Raw genomic sequence first — 14366 nt, forward strand, 5'->3', positions numbered from 1 at the left:
TCAGAATGGAGCATCATAGGAATCTTCTATGATGGTCTGTCTGAACTATCCAAGATGTCATTGGATAGCTCTGCTGGAGGATCTCTTCATCTGAAGAAGACACCTGCAGAAGCTCAAGAACTCATTGAAATGGTTGCAAATAACCAATTCATGTACACCTCTGAAAGGAATCCTGTTAATAATGGGACAACTCAGAAGAAAGGAGTTCTTGAGATTGATACTCTGAATGCCATATTGGCTCAAAATAAAATATTGACCCAACAAGTCAATATGATTTTTTAGAGTCTGTCTGAAATGCAAGCAGCAACAGGCAGTACTAAGGAAGTTTCCTCTGAAGAAGAAGCTCATGATCCTGAGAACCCAGCAATGGAAGAGGTAAATTACATGGGAGAACTCTATGGAAACACCTATAACCCTTCATGGAGAAATCACCCAAATCTCTTATGGAAGGATCAACAGAGACCTCAACAAGGTTTCAACAACAACAATGGTGGAAGAAATAGGTTTAGCAATAGCAAGCCTTTTTCATCATCTTCTCAGCAACAGACAGAGAATGCTAAGCAAAGCCACTCTGACTTAGCAACCATTGTCTCTGATCTAATCAAAGCCACTCAAAGTTTCATGACTGAAACAAGGTCCTCCTTTAGAAATTTGGAGGCACAATTGGGTCAGCTAAGTAAAAAAATTCTTGAACTCCCTCCTAGCACTCTCCCAAGCAATACAGAAGAGAATCTAAAATGAGAGTGCAAGGCCATAACCACATCTCACATGGCCAAACATGGAGAGGAGGAAGAGGCAGTGATTCCCACTGAGGAAGACCTCAATGGACGCCCACTGACCTCCATGGAGTTTTCTAATGAGGAACCATTGGAATCTGAGGCTCATACTGAGACCAGAGAGATTCCATTAAATCTACTTCTGCCATTCATGAGCTCTGATGAATATTCTTTCTCTGAAGAGGATGAAGATATTACTGAAGAGCAAGTTGCTAAGTACCTTGGAGCAATCAAAGAACTGGATGACTTGACTAGGTAGAGATTACCTCAAAAGAGACAGGACCCTGGAAAGTTCTCAATCCATTGTATCATAGGCACCATGACCTTTGAGAAGGCTCTGTGTGACCTAGGGTCAAGCATAAACCTTATGCCTCTCTCTGTAATGGAGAAGCTAGGGATCATTGAGGTACAAGCTGCTAGAATCTCACTGGAGATGGCAGACAATTCAAAGAAACAAGCTTATGGACTTGTAGAGGATGTCTTGGTAAAAGTTGAAGACCATTACATCCCTGCTGATTTTATAGTCCTAGAGACTGGGAAGTGTATGGATGAATCCATCATCCTTGGCAGACCCTTCCTAGCCACAGCAAAAGCTGTGATTGATGTTGACAGAGGAGAATTGATCATTCAAGTGAATGGAGACTCCCTTGTGTCTGTCACCATGGAGAGGAAGGACGAAGAGCTTCTCTCAATACAGAGTCAAACAGAGCCCCCACAGTCAAACTCTAAGTTTGGTGTTGGGAGGCCACAACCAAACTTTAAGTTTGGTGTTGAACCCCCACATTCAAACTCTAAGTTTGGTATAGGGAGGTTCCAACATTGCTCTGAATATCTGTGAGGCTCCATGAGAGCCACTGTCAAGCTATTGACATTAAAAAAGCGCTTGTTGGGAGGTAACCCAATTTTTACTTATCTATGTTAAATTTCTATTTTATACTGTTATTTTATGTTTTCTATGGGTTGATGATCATGTGAAGTCACAAAAACAATTGAAAAAGCAAAAACAAAGTGAAAACAGAATGAAAAATAGAACACCCTGGAGGAGACAGTTACTGGCGTTTGAACGCCAGAAAAGGGCACCAGACTGGCGTTTAACGCCAGGAATGGGCAAGAAGCTGGCGTTAAATGCCAGAAATAGGCAGCAGCCTGGCGTTTAACACCAGGATTGGCAGAAAGGGGCATTTTGCACGCCACTTGGTGCAGGGATGAGATATCCTTGACACCTCAGGATCTGTGGACCCCACAGGATCCCCACCTACCCCATCACTCTCTCTCTTCTTCACCCATTCACCAATCACCTCAATACCTCTTCCCCCAAAACCCCTCACCTATCAAATCCCACCATTCTCTTCACCACTCACATCCATCCTTCATAAAACCCCACCTACCTCACCATTCAAATTCAAACCACTTTCCCTCCCAAACCCACCCTCTATTGCCGAACCATACACGCCCCTCTCACCCCTATATAAACCCATCTTCACTCTTTCATTTTCACACAACCTAAACACCACTTCTCCCCTTTGGCCGAAACATAAAGCCTACTCCATCTCCTCTATTTCTTCTTCTTTTACTCTCTTCTTTCTTCTTTTGCTCGAGGACGAGCAAGCTTCTAAGTTTGGTGTGGTAAAAGCTAAAGCTTTTTGTTTTTCATAACCATTAATGGCACCAAAGGCCGGAGAAACCTCTAGAAAGAGGAAAGGGAAGGCAAAAGCCTCCACCTCCGAGTCATGGGAGATGGAGAGATTCCTCTCAAGGGTGCATCAAGACCACTTCTATGAAGTTGTGGCCAAGAAGAAAGTGATCCCCGAGGTCCCTTTCAAACTCAAAAAGAATGAGTATCCGGAGATCCGGCATGAGATCCGAAGAAGAGGTTGAGAAGTTCTCACCAACCCTATTCAACAAGTCGGGATCTTAATGGTTCAAGAGTTCTATGCCAACGCATGGATCACCAAGAACCATGATCAAAGCGTGAACCCGGACCCCAAGAATCAGCTTACAATGGTCCGAGGGAAATACTTAGACTTTAGTCCGGAAAATGTAAGGTTGGCATTCAACTTGCCTATGATGCGAGGAGATGCACACCCCTACACTAGAAGGGTCAACTTTGATCAAAGGTTGGACCAAGTCCTCATGGACATATGCGAAGAGGGCGCTCAATGGAAGAGAGATTCAAGAGGGAAGCCGGTTCAACTAAGAAGGCATGACCTCAAGCCCGTGGCTAGGGGATGGTTGGAGTTCATCCAACGCTCAATCATTCCCACTAGCAACCGGTCCGAAGGAACTATAGACCGACTATCATGATACATAGCATCATGATTGGAGAGGAAGTGGAAGTTCATGAGGTTATATCCCAAGAACTCTACAAGGTGGCAGACAAGTCCTCTCCTTTGGCAAGGTTAGCCTTCCCTCATCTCATTTGTCACCTTTGCAATTCGGTTGGAATTGACATAGAGGGAGACATTCTCATTGATGAGGACAAAACCATCACTAAGAAAAGGATGGAGAAAACAAGAGAACCTCATCAAGAGCATGAGGAATTTCCTCATCATGAAATCCCTGAGATACCTCAAGGGATGCATTTTCCTCCACAAAACTATTGGGAGCAAATCAATACCTCCCTAGGAGAATTAAGTTCCAACATGGGACAACTAAGGGTGGAGCACCAAGAGCATTCCATCCTCCTCCATGAAATAAGAGAAGACCAAAGAACCATGAGAGATGAGCAACAAAGGCAAGGAAGAGACATTGAGGAGCTCAAGCACTCCATAAGATCTTCAAGAGGAAGAACAAGCCACCATCACTAAGGTGGACCCGTTCTTTAATTTCCTTGTTCTTTATTTTCTGTTTTTCAAAAATTGTGCTTTATGTTTATTTATGTTTGTATCTTTATTACATGATCATTAGTGTCTAAGTGTCTATGCCTTAGAGCTATGAAAATGAATCCATCACCTTTCTTAAATAAAAAATGTTTTTAATTGAAAAAGAAAAAGAAGTGCATGAATTTCAAATTTTAAAACAGTTTAATTATTTTGATGTGGCGGCAATACTATTGTTTTCTGAATGAATGCTTGAACAGTGCATATTTTTGAATTTGATTGTTTATGAATGTTAAAATTGTTGGCTCTTGAAAGAATGAAAGGAAAAGAAGAAATGTTATCCGATGATCTGGAAAATCATAAAATTGATTCTTGAAGCAAGAAAAAGCAGTGAAAAGCTTGCAAAAAAAAAAAAAGAAAAAAGAAAAAAGAGAGAAAAGCAAGCAGAAAAAGGCAATACCCCTTTAAACCAAAAGGCAAGGGTGATAAAAAGGATCCAAGGCTTTGAGCATTAGTGGTTAGGAGGGCCTACAGGAATAAAATCCTGGCCTAAGCGGCTAAACCAAGCTGTCCCTAACCATGTGCTTGTGGCGTGAAGGTGTCAAGTGAAAACTTGAGACTAAGCGGTTAAAATCGAGGTCCAAAGCAAAAAGAAGAGTGTGCTTAAGAACCTTGGACACCTCTAATTGGGGACTCTAGCAAAGCTGAGTCATAATCTGAAAAGGTTCACCCAGTTATGTGTCTGTGGCATTTATGTATCCGGTGGTAATACTGGAAAACAAAGTGCTTAGGGCCACGGCCAAGACTCATAAAGTAGCTGTGTTCAAGAATCAACATACTTAACTAGGAGAATCAATAACACTATCTGGATTCTGAGTTCCTAGAGATGCCAATCATTCTGAATTTCAAGGGATAAAATGAGATGCCAAAACTGTTCAGAAGCAAAAAGCTAAAAGCCCCGCTCATCTAATTAATACTGATCTTCATAGATGTTTTTGAAATTCATTGTATATTCTCTTCTTTTTATCCTATTTGATTTTCAGTTGCTTGGGGACAAGCAACAATTTAAGTTTGGTGTTGTGATGAGCAGATAATTTATACGCTTTTTGGCATTGTTTTTAGTATGTTTTTAGTATATTTTAATTAGTTTTTATAATATTTTTATTAGTTTTTAAATAAAAATCACTCTCCTGGATTTTACTATGAGTTTGTGTGTTTTTCGGTAATTTCAGGTATTTTCTGGCTGAAATTGAGGGACCTGAGCAAAAATCTGATTCAGAGGCTGAAAAAGGACTGCAGATGCTGTTGGATTCTGACCTCCTTGTACTCAAAGTGGATTTTCTGGAGCTACAGAAGTCCAATTAGCACGCTCTTAATTGTGTTGGAAAGTAGACATCCTGGGCTTTCTAGCAATATATAATGGTTCATACTTTGTCCGAGATTTGATGGCCCAAGCAGGCGTTCCAAGTCAGCTCAAGAATTCTGGCATTTAACTCCGAAACTGGCACAAAAGCTGGAGTTAAACGCCCAAACTAGCACAAGAGCTGGCGTTTAACTCCAAGAAAAGTCTCTACACGAAAATGCTTCAATGATCAGTGCAAGCACACACCAAGTGGGCCCGGAAGAAGATTTCTGCATTAATTACTGATTTCTGTAACCCTAGGCTACTAGTTTTCTATAAATAGGACCTTTTGCTATTGTATTTTTCATCTTGGGACGTTTAGTCCTTATACCTTTGAGGCTGGCCATTCGGCCGTGCTTACACTATTTGTTCTTATGTATTCTCAACGGTGGAGTTTCTACACACCATAGATTAAGGTGTGGAGCTCTGTGTTCTTCATGAATTAATGCAATTACTACTGTTTTTCTATTCAATTCACGCCTACTTTTTCTCTAAGATATCACTTGTTCTTTAACTTGATGAATGTGATGATCCATGACACTCATCATCATTCTCACCTATGAACGTGTGCCTGACAACCACCTCCGTTCTACCTTCGATTGAGTGTGTATCTCTTGGGTTTCTGATCTAAGATTGGAACCTTCGTGGTATAGGCTAGAATTAATGGCAGCCATTCCTGAGATCCAGAAAGTTTAAACCTTGTCTGTGGTATTCCGAGTAGGATCTGGGAAGGAATGACTGTGACGAGCTTCAAACTTGCGATTGTGGGGCGTGTGACAGACGCAAAAGGATCAATGGATCCTATTCCGACATGATCGAGAACCGACAGCTGATTAGCCGATGTTGTGACAGAGCATCAGGACCATTTTCACTGAGAGGACGGGATGTAGCCATTGACAATGGTGATGCCCAACATAAAGCTTGCCATGGAAAGGAGTATGAATGATTGGAAGAAGTCAATAGGAAAGCAGAGGTTCAGGGGGAACAAAGCATCTTCATACGCTTATCTGAAATCCACCAACGAATTACATAAGTATCTCTATCTTTATTTTATGTTTATTTTCATCACCTTAAACTCCATAACCATTTGAATCCGCCTGACTGAGATTTACAAGATGACCATAGCTTGCTTCAAGCCAATAACCCTTTAAACCAAAAAGCTAGGGTAAAAGAGGATCCAAGTCTTTGAGCATTAATGGATAGGAGGGCCCAAAGGAATAAAATCCTGGCCTAAGTGGCTAAATCAAGCTGTCCCTAACCATGTGCTTGTGGCGTGAAGGTGTCAAGTGAAAAGCTTGAGATTGAGCGGTTAAAGTCGTGGTCCAAAGCAAAAAGAGTGTGCTTAAGAGCTCTGGACACCTCTAACTGGGGACTTTAGCAAAGCTGAGTCACAATCTGAAAAGGTTCACCCAGTTATGTGTCTGTGGCATTTATGTATCCGGTGGTAATACTGGAAAACAAAATGCTTAGGGTCACAGCCAAGACTCATAAAGTAGTTGTGTTCAAGAATCAACATATTGAACTAGGAGAATCAATAACACTATCTAAATTCTGAGTTCCTATAGATGCCAACCATTCTGAACTTCAAAGGATAAAGTGAGATGCCAAAACTGTTCAGAAGCAAAAAGGCTACAAGTCCCGCTCATCTAATTGAAATTAATTTTCATTGATAAGTTTGGAATTTATTGTATATTCTCTTCCTTTTATCCTATTTTGTTTTTAGTTGCTTGGGGACAAGCAACAATTTTCGTTTGGTGTTGTGATGAGCGGATAATTTATACGCTTTTTGGCATTGTTTTTACATAGTTTTCAGTATGTTTTAGTTAATTTTTATTATATTTTTATTAGTTTTTATTCAAAAATCACATTTCTGAACTTTACTATGAGTTTGTGTGTTTTTCTGTAATTTCACATATTTTTTGGCTGAAATTGAGGGACCTGAGCAAAAATCTGATTCAGAGGCTGAAAAAGGACTGCAAATGCTGTTGGATTCTGACCCTTCTGCACTCGAAATGGATTTTCTCGAGCTACAGACGTCCAATTGGAGCACACTCAATTGCGTTGGAAATTAGACATCCTGGGCTTTCCAGCAATATATAGTAGTCTATACTTTGCCTGAGATTTGATGGCCCAAACTAGCATCTAAAATCAGCCTAAAATTGTCTGGCGTAAAACGCCAGAACTGGCACCTTTTTCGGCGTTAAACTCCCATTCTGGCACCTGAGGTGGCGTTTAACGCCAACTTTGGGCATATGAACATGGAAGCTTGAATGCTCAGCCCAGGCACACACCAAGTGGATCCCAGAAGTGGAATTCAACACTATCTGCACTTAGTTACTCATTTTCTGTAAACCTAGGGTACTAGTCTAGTATAAAAACTACTTTTAGAGATTCATTGAAAACCTTATGACATTTTTTTTACACTTCATATTGTATTTCTGACAACATGAGTCTCTAAACCCCATGGTTGGGGGTGAGGAGCTCTGCTGTGTTTCAATGGATTAATGCAATTACTACTATTTTCTATTCAATCACGCTTGATTCTATTCTAAGATACTCATTCATACTTCAATCAGGAGAAGATGATGATCCGTGACACTCATCATTATTCTCGCATCTATGAACGCGTGCCTGACAACCACTCTCATTCTATTTGAGCTCAACCTAGTCATTGAGCGATAGTTTGAGTGTGTATCTCTTGGGACTCTGATCCACGGACCGAATTCGGAGGTTAGAACCTTCGTGGTATAGGCTAGAATCGATTAGCAGCATTCCTGGGATCCGAAAAGTCTAAACCTTGTCTGTGGTATTCCGAGTAGGGTCTGTAAGGGGATGACTGTGACGAGCTTCAAACCTGCGAATGTTGGGCGCAGTGACAGTGTGCAAAAGGACAAGGGTCCTATTCCGATGCTAGTGGGAACCGACAGATGATTAGCCGTGCGGTGACAGCGCGTGGTATTTTTCATCCGAGAGGATCATACAGCCTGCCATGGAAAGAGCTGTGCGTGTTTGGAGAAGAAGACAGTAGGAAAGTAGAGATTCAGATGACAGAGCATCTCCAGAACCTCAACCTGTTTCTCGTTATTGAATTACAAGTACCATTTATTTTATGTTATTTATTCTTCATAAACACAATCATTTTTATTACTAATTTTCTAACTAAGAGTTACAAAATAGCCATAGCTTGCTTCAAGCCGACAATCTCTGTGGGATCGACCCTTACTCACGTAAGGTATTACTTGGACGATCCAGTGCAATTGCTGGTTAGTTGTGTGGAGTTGTGAAAAGTGTAATCACAACTTCGTGTACCATAGAGCGTTGGATAAATTCCAACCATCCTCTAGCTACAGATTTGAGGTCAAGCCTTCTTAGTTGGACAGGCTTGCCTTGAGCATCTCTCTTTCACTGAGCTCCTTCCACACAAATGTCTGAAAGGACTTGATCTATCCTCTAATCAAAATTGACTCTTCTAGTGTAAGGATGTGGGTCTCCTTGCATTACTGGCAAATGGAGCCCCAACCTTACACTTTCCGGGCTAAAATCTAAGGGTAGCCCTCGGACCATGGTGCTCCAATTTTTGGAGCTTAGGTTCACACTTATATCATGATGTTTAGTGACCCATGCATTGGAATAGAACTCTTGTACCATCAAGATTCCAACTTCCGGGATAGGATTGGTTAGAACTTTCCAACCTATCCTTCAGATTTCTCGTTGAATCTCCAGGTACTCATTTATTTTTAGCCTAAAGGGGACTTCAGGGATCACCCTCTTCCTTGCCACTACTTCATAGAAGTTGTCTTGATGAGCTTTGGTGATGTATCTCTCCATCTCCCAAGCTTTGGAGGTGAAAACAACAGCTTTCCCTTTCCTCTTTTTAGAGGATTCTCCGACTTTGGGTGCCATATGTGTGAATGGAAATAAAAAAGCAAGACTTTTTCAACACTAAACTTAAAAGCTTTGCTCATCCTTGAGCAAAAGATGGAAGAAAAGAGTAGAAGAAGAAGAGAATGGATGGAAAAAGAAGGAGAGAGTGTTTCGGCCAAGTGGGGGCTTTTGTGTATGAATTGTGTGTATGAAGGATGGGAGGAAGGGGTATTTATAAGGATGGGATAGGGTAGGGTTCGAATGGGAGGGGGGAAATTGGGTGGGAGTTTTTGAATTTGAAGTGGGTTGGGGTTGGTGGGAGTTATGATGCTTTTGGGAAGAGATATGGATGTGATTGGTTGAGGGATTATAGAGAAGAGTCTGTGGGGAAGAGTGAAAGTAAGAGAGAGAAGAAAGTGGGGGTAGGTGGAAATGATGTGAGACCCACTGATCCTGAGAGGCTAGGGAATTGAGTTCCCTACCCCCTTGTGGGCGTCGAACGGCTAGCTCCTGCTCCTAGCTGGCGTTCAACGCCAGCTTCATGCTCCTCATAGGGCGTTGGACGCCCATAGGGGACCTCCTTCCTGGTGTTCAATGCCAGGTCTCTACCTCCTTTGGGGCGTTGAACACTCAGCCTCTGCTCCCTGGCTGGTGTTCAACGCTAGCATTGCTGCTCTTCTTGGGTGTTGAATGCCCATTAGGGATACCCTGTGAGGCGTTCAACGCCAGATTGGCTGCTCTTCTTGGGCATTGAACACAGATAAACCACTATTTTATGGTTTATCTTGTGTTCATTTGAGTGGTTTTTATCAAGTTCTTACCCACTTATTCATACTATTTGTATGGTTTTACATTTGCCTTCCTGATTTTGTGCTATGATTGAAAACATGCTTCTTTGGCCTTTATATTGCTAATATTAATCCTCTCTTATTACCATTAGATGCCTTGATATGTGTGCTAAGTGATTTCAGGGATTACAGGGCAGGAATGGCCTAGAGGATGGAAAGGAAGCATGCAAAAATGGAAGGAATACAAGAAACTGAAGGAACTGCTAAAGCTGTCCAACTTGACCTCTTTGCACTCAAACGATCATAACTTGAGCTACAGAGGTCCAAATAATACGGTTTCAGTTTCGTTGGATAGCTAACATCCGGGGCTTCGATTTGATATATAATTTGCCATAGCTGCCTGATGAGCGAATAATTTATACGCTTTTTGGCATTGTTTTTAGTATGTTTTTAGTATATTTTAATTAGTTTTTATTATATTTTTATTAGTTTTTAAATAAAAATCACTCTTCTAGACTTTACTATAAGTTTGTGTGTTTTTCTATAATTTCAGGTATTTTCTGACTGAAATTGAGGGACCTGAGCAAAAATCTGATTCAGAGGCTGAAAAAGGACTGCAGATGCTGTTGGATTCTGACCTCCCTGCACTCAAAGTGGATTTTCTGGAGCTACAGAAGCTCAATTGGCGCGCTCTCAATTGCGTTGGAAAGTAGACATCCTGGGCTTTCCAGAAATATATAATAATCTATACTTTTTCCGAGATTTGATGGCCCAAACAGGCGTTCCAAGTCAGGTCAAGAATTCTGGCGTTTAACTCCAAAACTGGCACAAAAGCTGGCGTTTAACTCCAAGAAAAGTCTCTACACATGGAAGCTTCAATGCTCAGCCCAAGCACACACCAAGTGGGCCCGGAAGTAGATTTCTGCATTAATTACTCAATTTTGTAACCCTAGGCTACTAGTTTTCTATAAATAGGACATTTTGCTATTGTATTTTCATCTTTGAATTATCTTTTGTTCATCTTTGGACGTGTAGTTCTTAGATCATGGAGGCTGGCCTCACGGCCATGCCTAGACCTTGTTCTTATGTATTCTCAACGGTGGAGTTTCTACACACCATAGATTAAGGTGTGGAGCTCTGCTGTTCTTCATGAATTAATACAAAGTACTATTGTTTTTCTATTCAACTCAAGTCTATTTCTTTTCCAAGATATTCATTCGTTCTTCAAGTTGATGAATGTGATGATCCGTGACACTCATCATCATTCTCACCTATGAACGCGTGACTGACAACCACTTCCATTCTACATGCAAACAAGCTTGAATGCATATCTCTTGGGTTTCTAATCTAAGATTGGAACCTTCGTGGTATAGGCTAGAATTATTGGCGGCCATTCCTGAGATCCGGAAAGTCTAAACCTTGTCTGTGGTATTCCGAGTAGGATCTGGGAAGGGATGACTGTGATGAGCTTTAAACTCGCGATTGTGGGGAGTGTGACAGACGCAAAAGGATCAATGGATCCTATTCCGACATGATCGAGAACCGATAGCTGATTAGCCGATGTTGTGACAGAGCATCAGGACCATTTTCACTGAGAGTATGGGATGTAGCCATTGACAACGGTGATGCCCAACATAAAGCTTGCCATGGAAAGGAGTATGAATGATTGGAAGAAGGCAATAGGAAAGCAGAGGTTCAAGGGGAACAAAGCATCTTCATACGCTTATCTGAAATCCACCAATGAATTACATAAGTATCTCTATCTTTATTTTATGTTTTATTTTCATCACCTTAAACTCCATAACCATTTGAATCCACCTGACTGAGATTTACAAGATGACCATAGCTTGCTTCAAGCCGACAATCTTTTCCTTTTTTATTTTTCGAAAATTTTTTTTTTCAAAAATACAAAAAGATTTTCTATTTTGTTCTTCAGAGTTTTTAAGAATGAATTCTAGAGTTTCATGATGATTTGTTGAAGTCTGGCTGGCTGAGAAGCCATGTCTAATCTTTTGGACCGAGGTTTCAACTTATCATCACAAGAACTTGTTGATTTCTATCAATTTTGCTGTTGAGAGCAATGATCTGCTAAAGCTTGGCTGGCCATTGGCCATGTCTAGTGTTTTGGATCGGAGCTTTCATTGAAAGCTTGGCTGGCTAGTAAGCCATGTCTAATTCCTGGACCGGAGTCTTAGACTCGCATTGCAATGATTCCTGGAATTCTTATTAAAAGCTTTGATTCTCTTTATTTTCTTTTCCATATAAGTTTCGAAAATCACAAAAAATTTATAAAACCATAAAAACCAAAAATATTTTATGTTTCTTGTTTGAGTCTAGTATTAATTTTTAAGTTTGGTGTCAATTGCATGACTTTCTTCTTCTTGCATTTTTCGAATTTATACATATTGTTCTTCATTAATCTTCAAGTTGTTCTTGATGATTTCATTGCTCTGATCTTTAAATTCTCTTGTTTAGTGTCTTTTGTTGTTTTTCATATGCATTGTTTTTACATTGTTATAGTCCTTAGTATACAAACTTTTAAGTTTGGTGTCCTGCATGCATTGTTTATTTGATCTTAGTTGCATTTTTATTGATTCTCATCATCAAAAATTCAAAAATATTTTCAAAATTGTGTCTTTTCAAGTCAATAATACAGAGAATTGAAGATTCAGAACATTCAGCAGAGGAATGAAACAGAAAAAGCTGGGCGTTCAAATCGCCCAGTGAAGAAGGAAAACTAGCGTTTAAACGCCAGCCAGGGCACCTGGCTGGGTGTTTAACACCCAAAAAGGTAGAGTTTTGGGCGTTAAACGCCAGAATGGGCACCATTCTGGGCGTTTAACGCCAGGATGACACTAGAGGGAAGATTTTGTTTTTAATTCACATTTTTTTCAAGTTTTCATAATTTTTCAAAATCAAATCTTTTTCAAATCATATCTTTTCAATCATATCTCTTTCAAAATCAATTTCTTTCCATTTTATATTATTTTTTACTATTTTCAAAAATCCTTGCTATAATTAAAGATTTACTTCAAAATTTTCAAGTTGTTACTTGCCTATTAAGAAAGGATCAAACTTTAAATTTTAAAATCATATCTTTTAATTTCTTGATAGTCAAGTAATCAACTTTAATTTTAAAAATTTTCTTTTTTTAAATTATTTTTCAATCATATCTTTTCAAACATATCTTTTCAATCACATCTTTTTCAAAATTAATTTTTTCAATCATATATTTTTCTAATTTCAAAATCTTTTTTTTTAAAAAATCACATTATTTCTTTCCCAATCTTAGTTTTCGAAAATCTCAATCAAGTTTTCAAATTTTTTTTAATTATTTCAAAATCTTTTTAAATTATTTTCGAAAATTCTTCCCCTCTTTTCACATCCTTCTATTTAAGGGACTAAGACTCCTCCTCAAGGTACAATTCGAACTCCCTCATTCTTTATATGTTCGAATTCTCTTCCATCTACCTCCTCCTTCTATTCTTCTTTTCCTCTGACACCTCAAGGAATCTCTATACTGTGACATAGAAGATTCCCTACTTTCTTATTCTCTTCTCTTTCATATGAGCAGGAACAAAGATAAAGGCATACTTGTTCAAGCTGATCCTGAACCTGAAAGGACCTTGAAGAGAAAGCTAAGAGAAGCTAAAGAACAATTCTCTTTAGAGGGCCTAACAGAACTCTTCAAAGAAGAAGAAACCATGGCAGCCGAAAATAACAACAATGCCAACAATGCGAGGAAGGTGCTTGGTGACTTTACTGCACCTACTCCTGATTTCTATGGGAGAAGCATCTCTATCCCTGCCATTGGAGCAAACAACTTTGAGCTTAAGCCTCAATTAATTTCTCTAATGCAACAGAATTGCAAGTTTCATGGACTTCCGTTGGAAGATCCTCATTAGTTCTTGGCTGAGTTCTTGCAAATCTGTGACACTGTCAAGACTAATGGGGTTGACCCTGAAGTCTACAGACTTATGTCTTTTCTTTCGCTGTAAAAGACAGAGCTAGAACATGGTTGGATTCACAACATAAGGAAAGCCTGAACTCTTGGGAAAAGCTAGTCAATGCCTTCTTGGCAAAGTTCTTTCCACCTCAAAAATTGAGTAAGCTTACAGTGGAAGTCTAAACCTTCAGACAGAAGAAATGTGAATCCCTCTATGAAGCTTGGGAGAGATACAAGCAATTGATCAGAAGGTGCCCTTCTGACATGCTTTCAGAATGGAGCATCATAGGAATCTCCTATGATGGTCTGTCTGAACTATCCAAGATTTCATTGGATAGCTCTGTTGGAGGATCTCTTCATCTGAAGAAGATGCCTGCAGAAGCTCAAGAACTCATTGAAATGGTTGAAAATAACCAATTCATGTACACCTCTAAAAGGAATCCTGTGAATAATAGGTCAACTCAGAAGAAAGGAGTTCTTGAGATTGATACTCTGAATGCCATATTGGCTCAGAATAAAATATTGACCCAGCAAGTCAATATGATTTTTCAGAGTCTGTCTGAAATGTAAGCAACAACAGGCAGTACTAAGGAAGCTTCCTCTGAAGAAGAAGCTTATGATCCTGAGAACCCAACAATGGAAGAGGTGAATTACATGGGAGAATCCTATGGAAACACCTATAATCCTTCATGGAGAAATCATCCAAATCTCTCATGGAAGGATCAAAAAAGACCTCAACAAGGTTTCAACAACAACAATGGTGGAAGAAAC

The 14366-nt window shown here is 39.8% G+C and overlaps 1 non-coding gene across 1 annotated transcript; it reads right to left on the minus strand.

The window, feature by feature from the left end:
- Nucleotides 1-13757: 13757 nt before the first annotated feature.
- On the minus strand, nt 13758-13865 carry LOC148570926 (small nucleolar RNA R71). Its single transcript, XR_015908651.1, has one exon. It is a non-coding gene; the product is annotated as a small nucleolar RNA R71 (small nucleolar RNA).
- Between the last annotated feature and the right edge of the window lie 501 nt (nt 13866-14366).

This window comes from Arachis ipaensis, chromosome B3, assembly GCF_059453495.1.
Source record: "Arachis ipaensis isolate K30076 ecotype BB chromosome B3, ASM5945349v1, whole genome shotgun sequence".
Taxonomy (NCBI): Eukaryota; Viridiplantae; Streptophyta; class Magnoliopsida; order Fabales; family Fabaceae; genus Arachis; species Arachis ipaensis.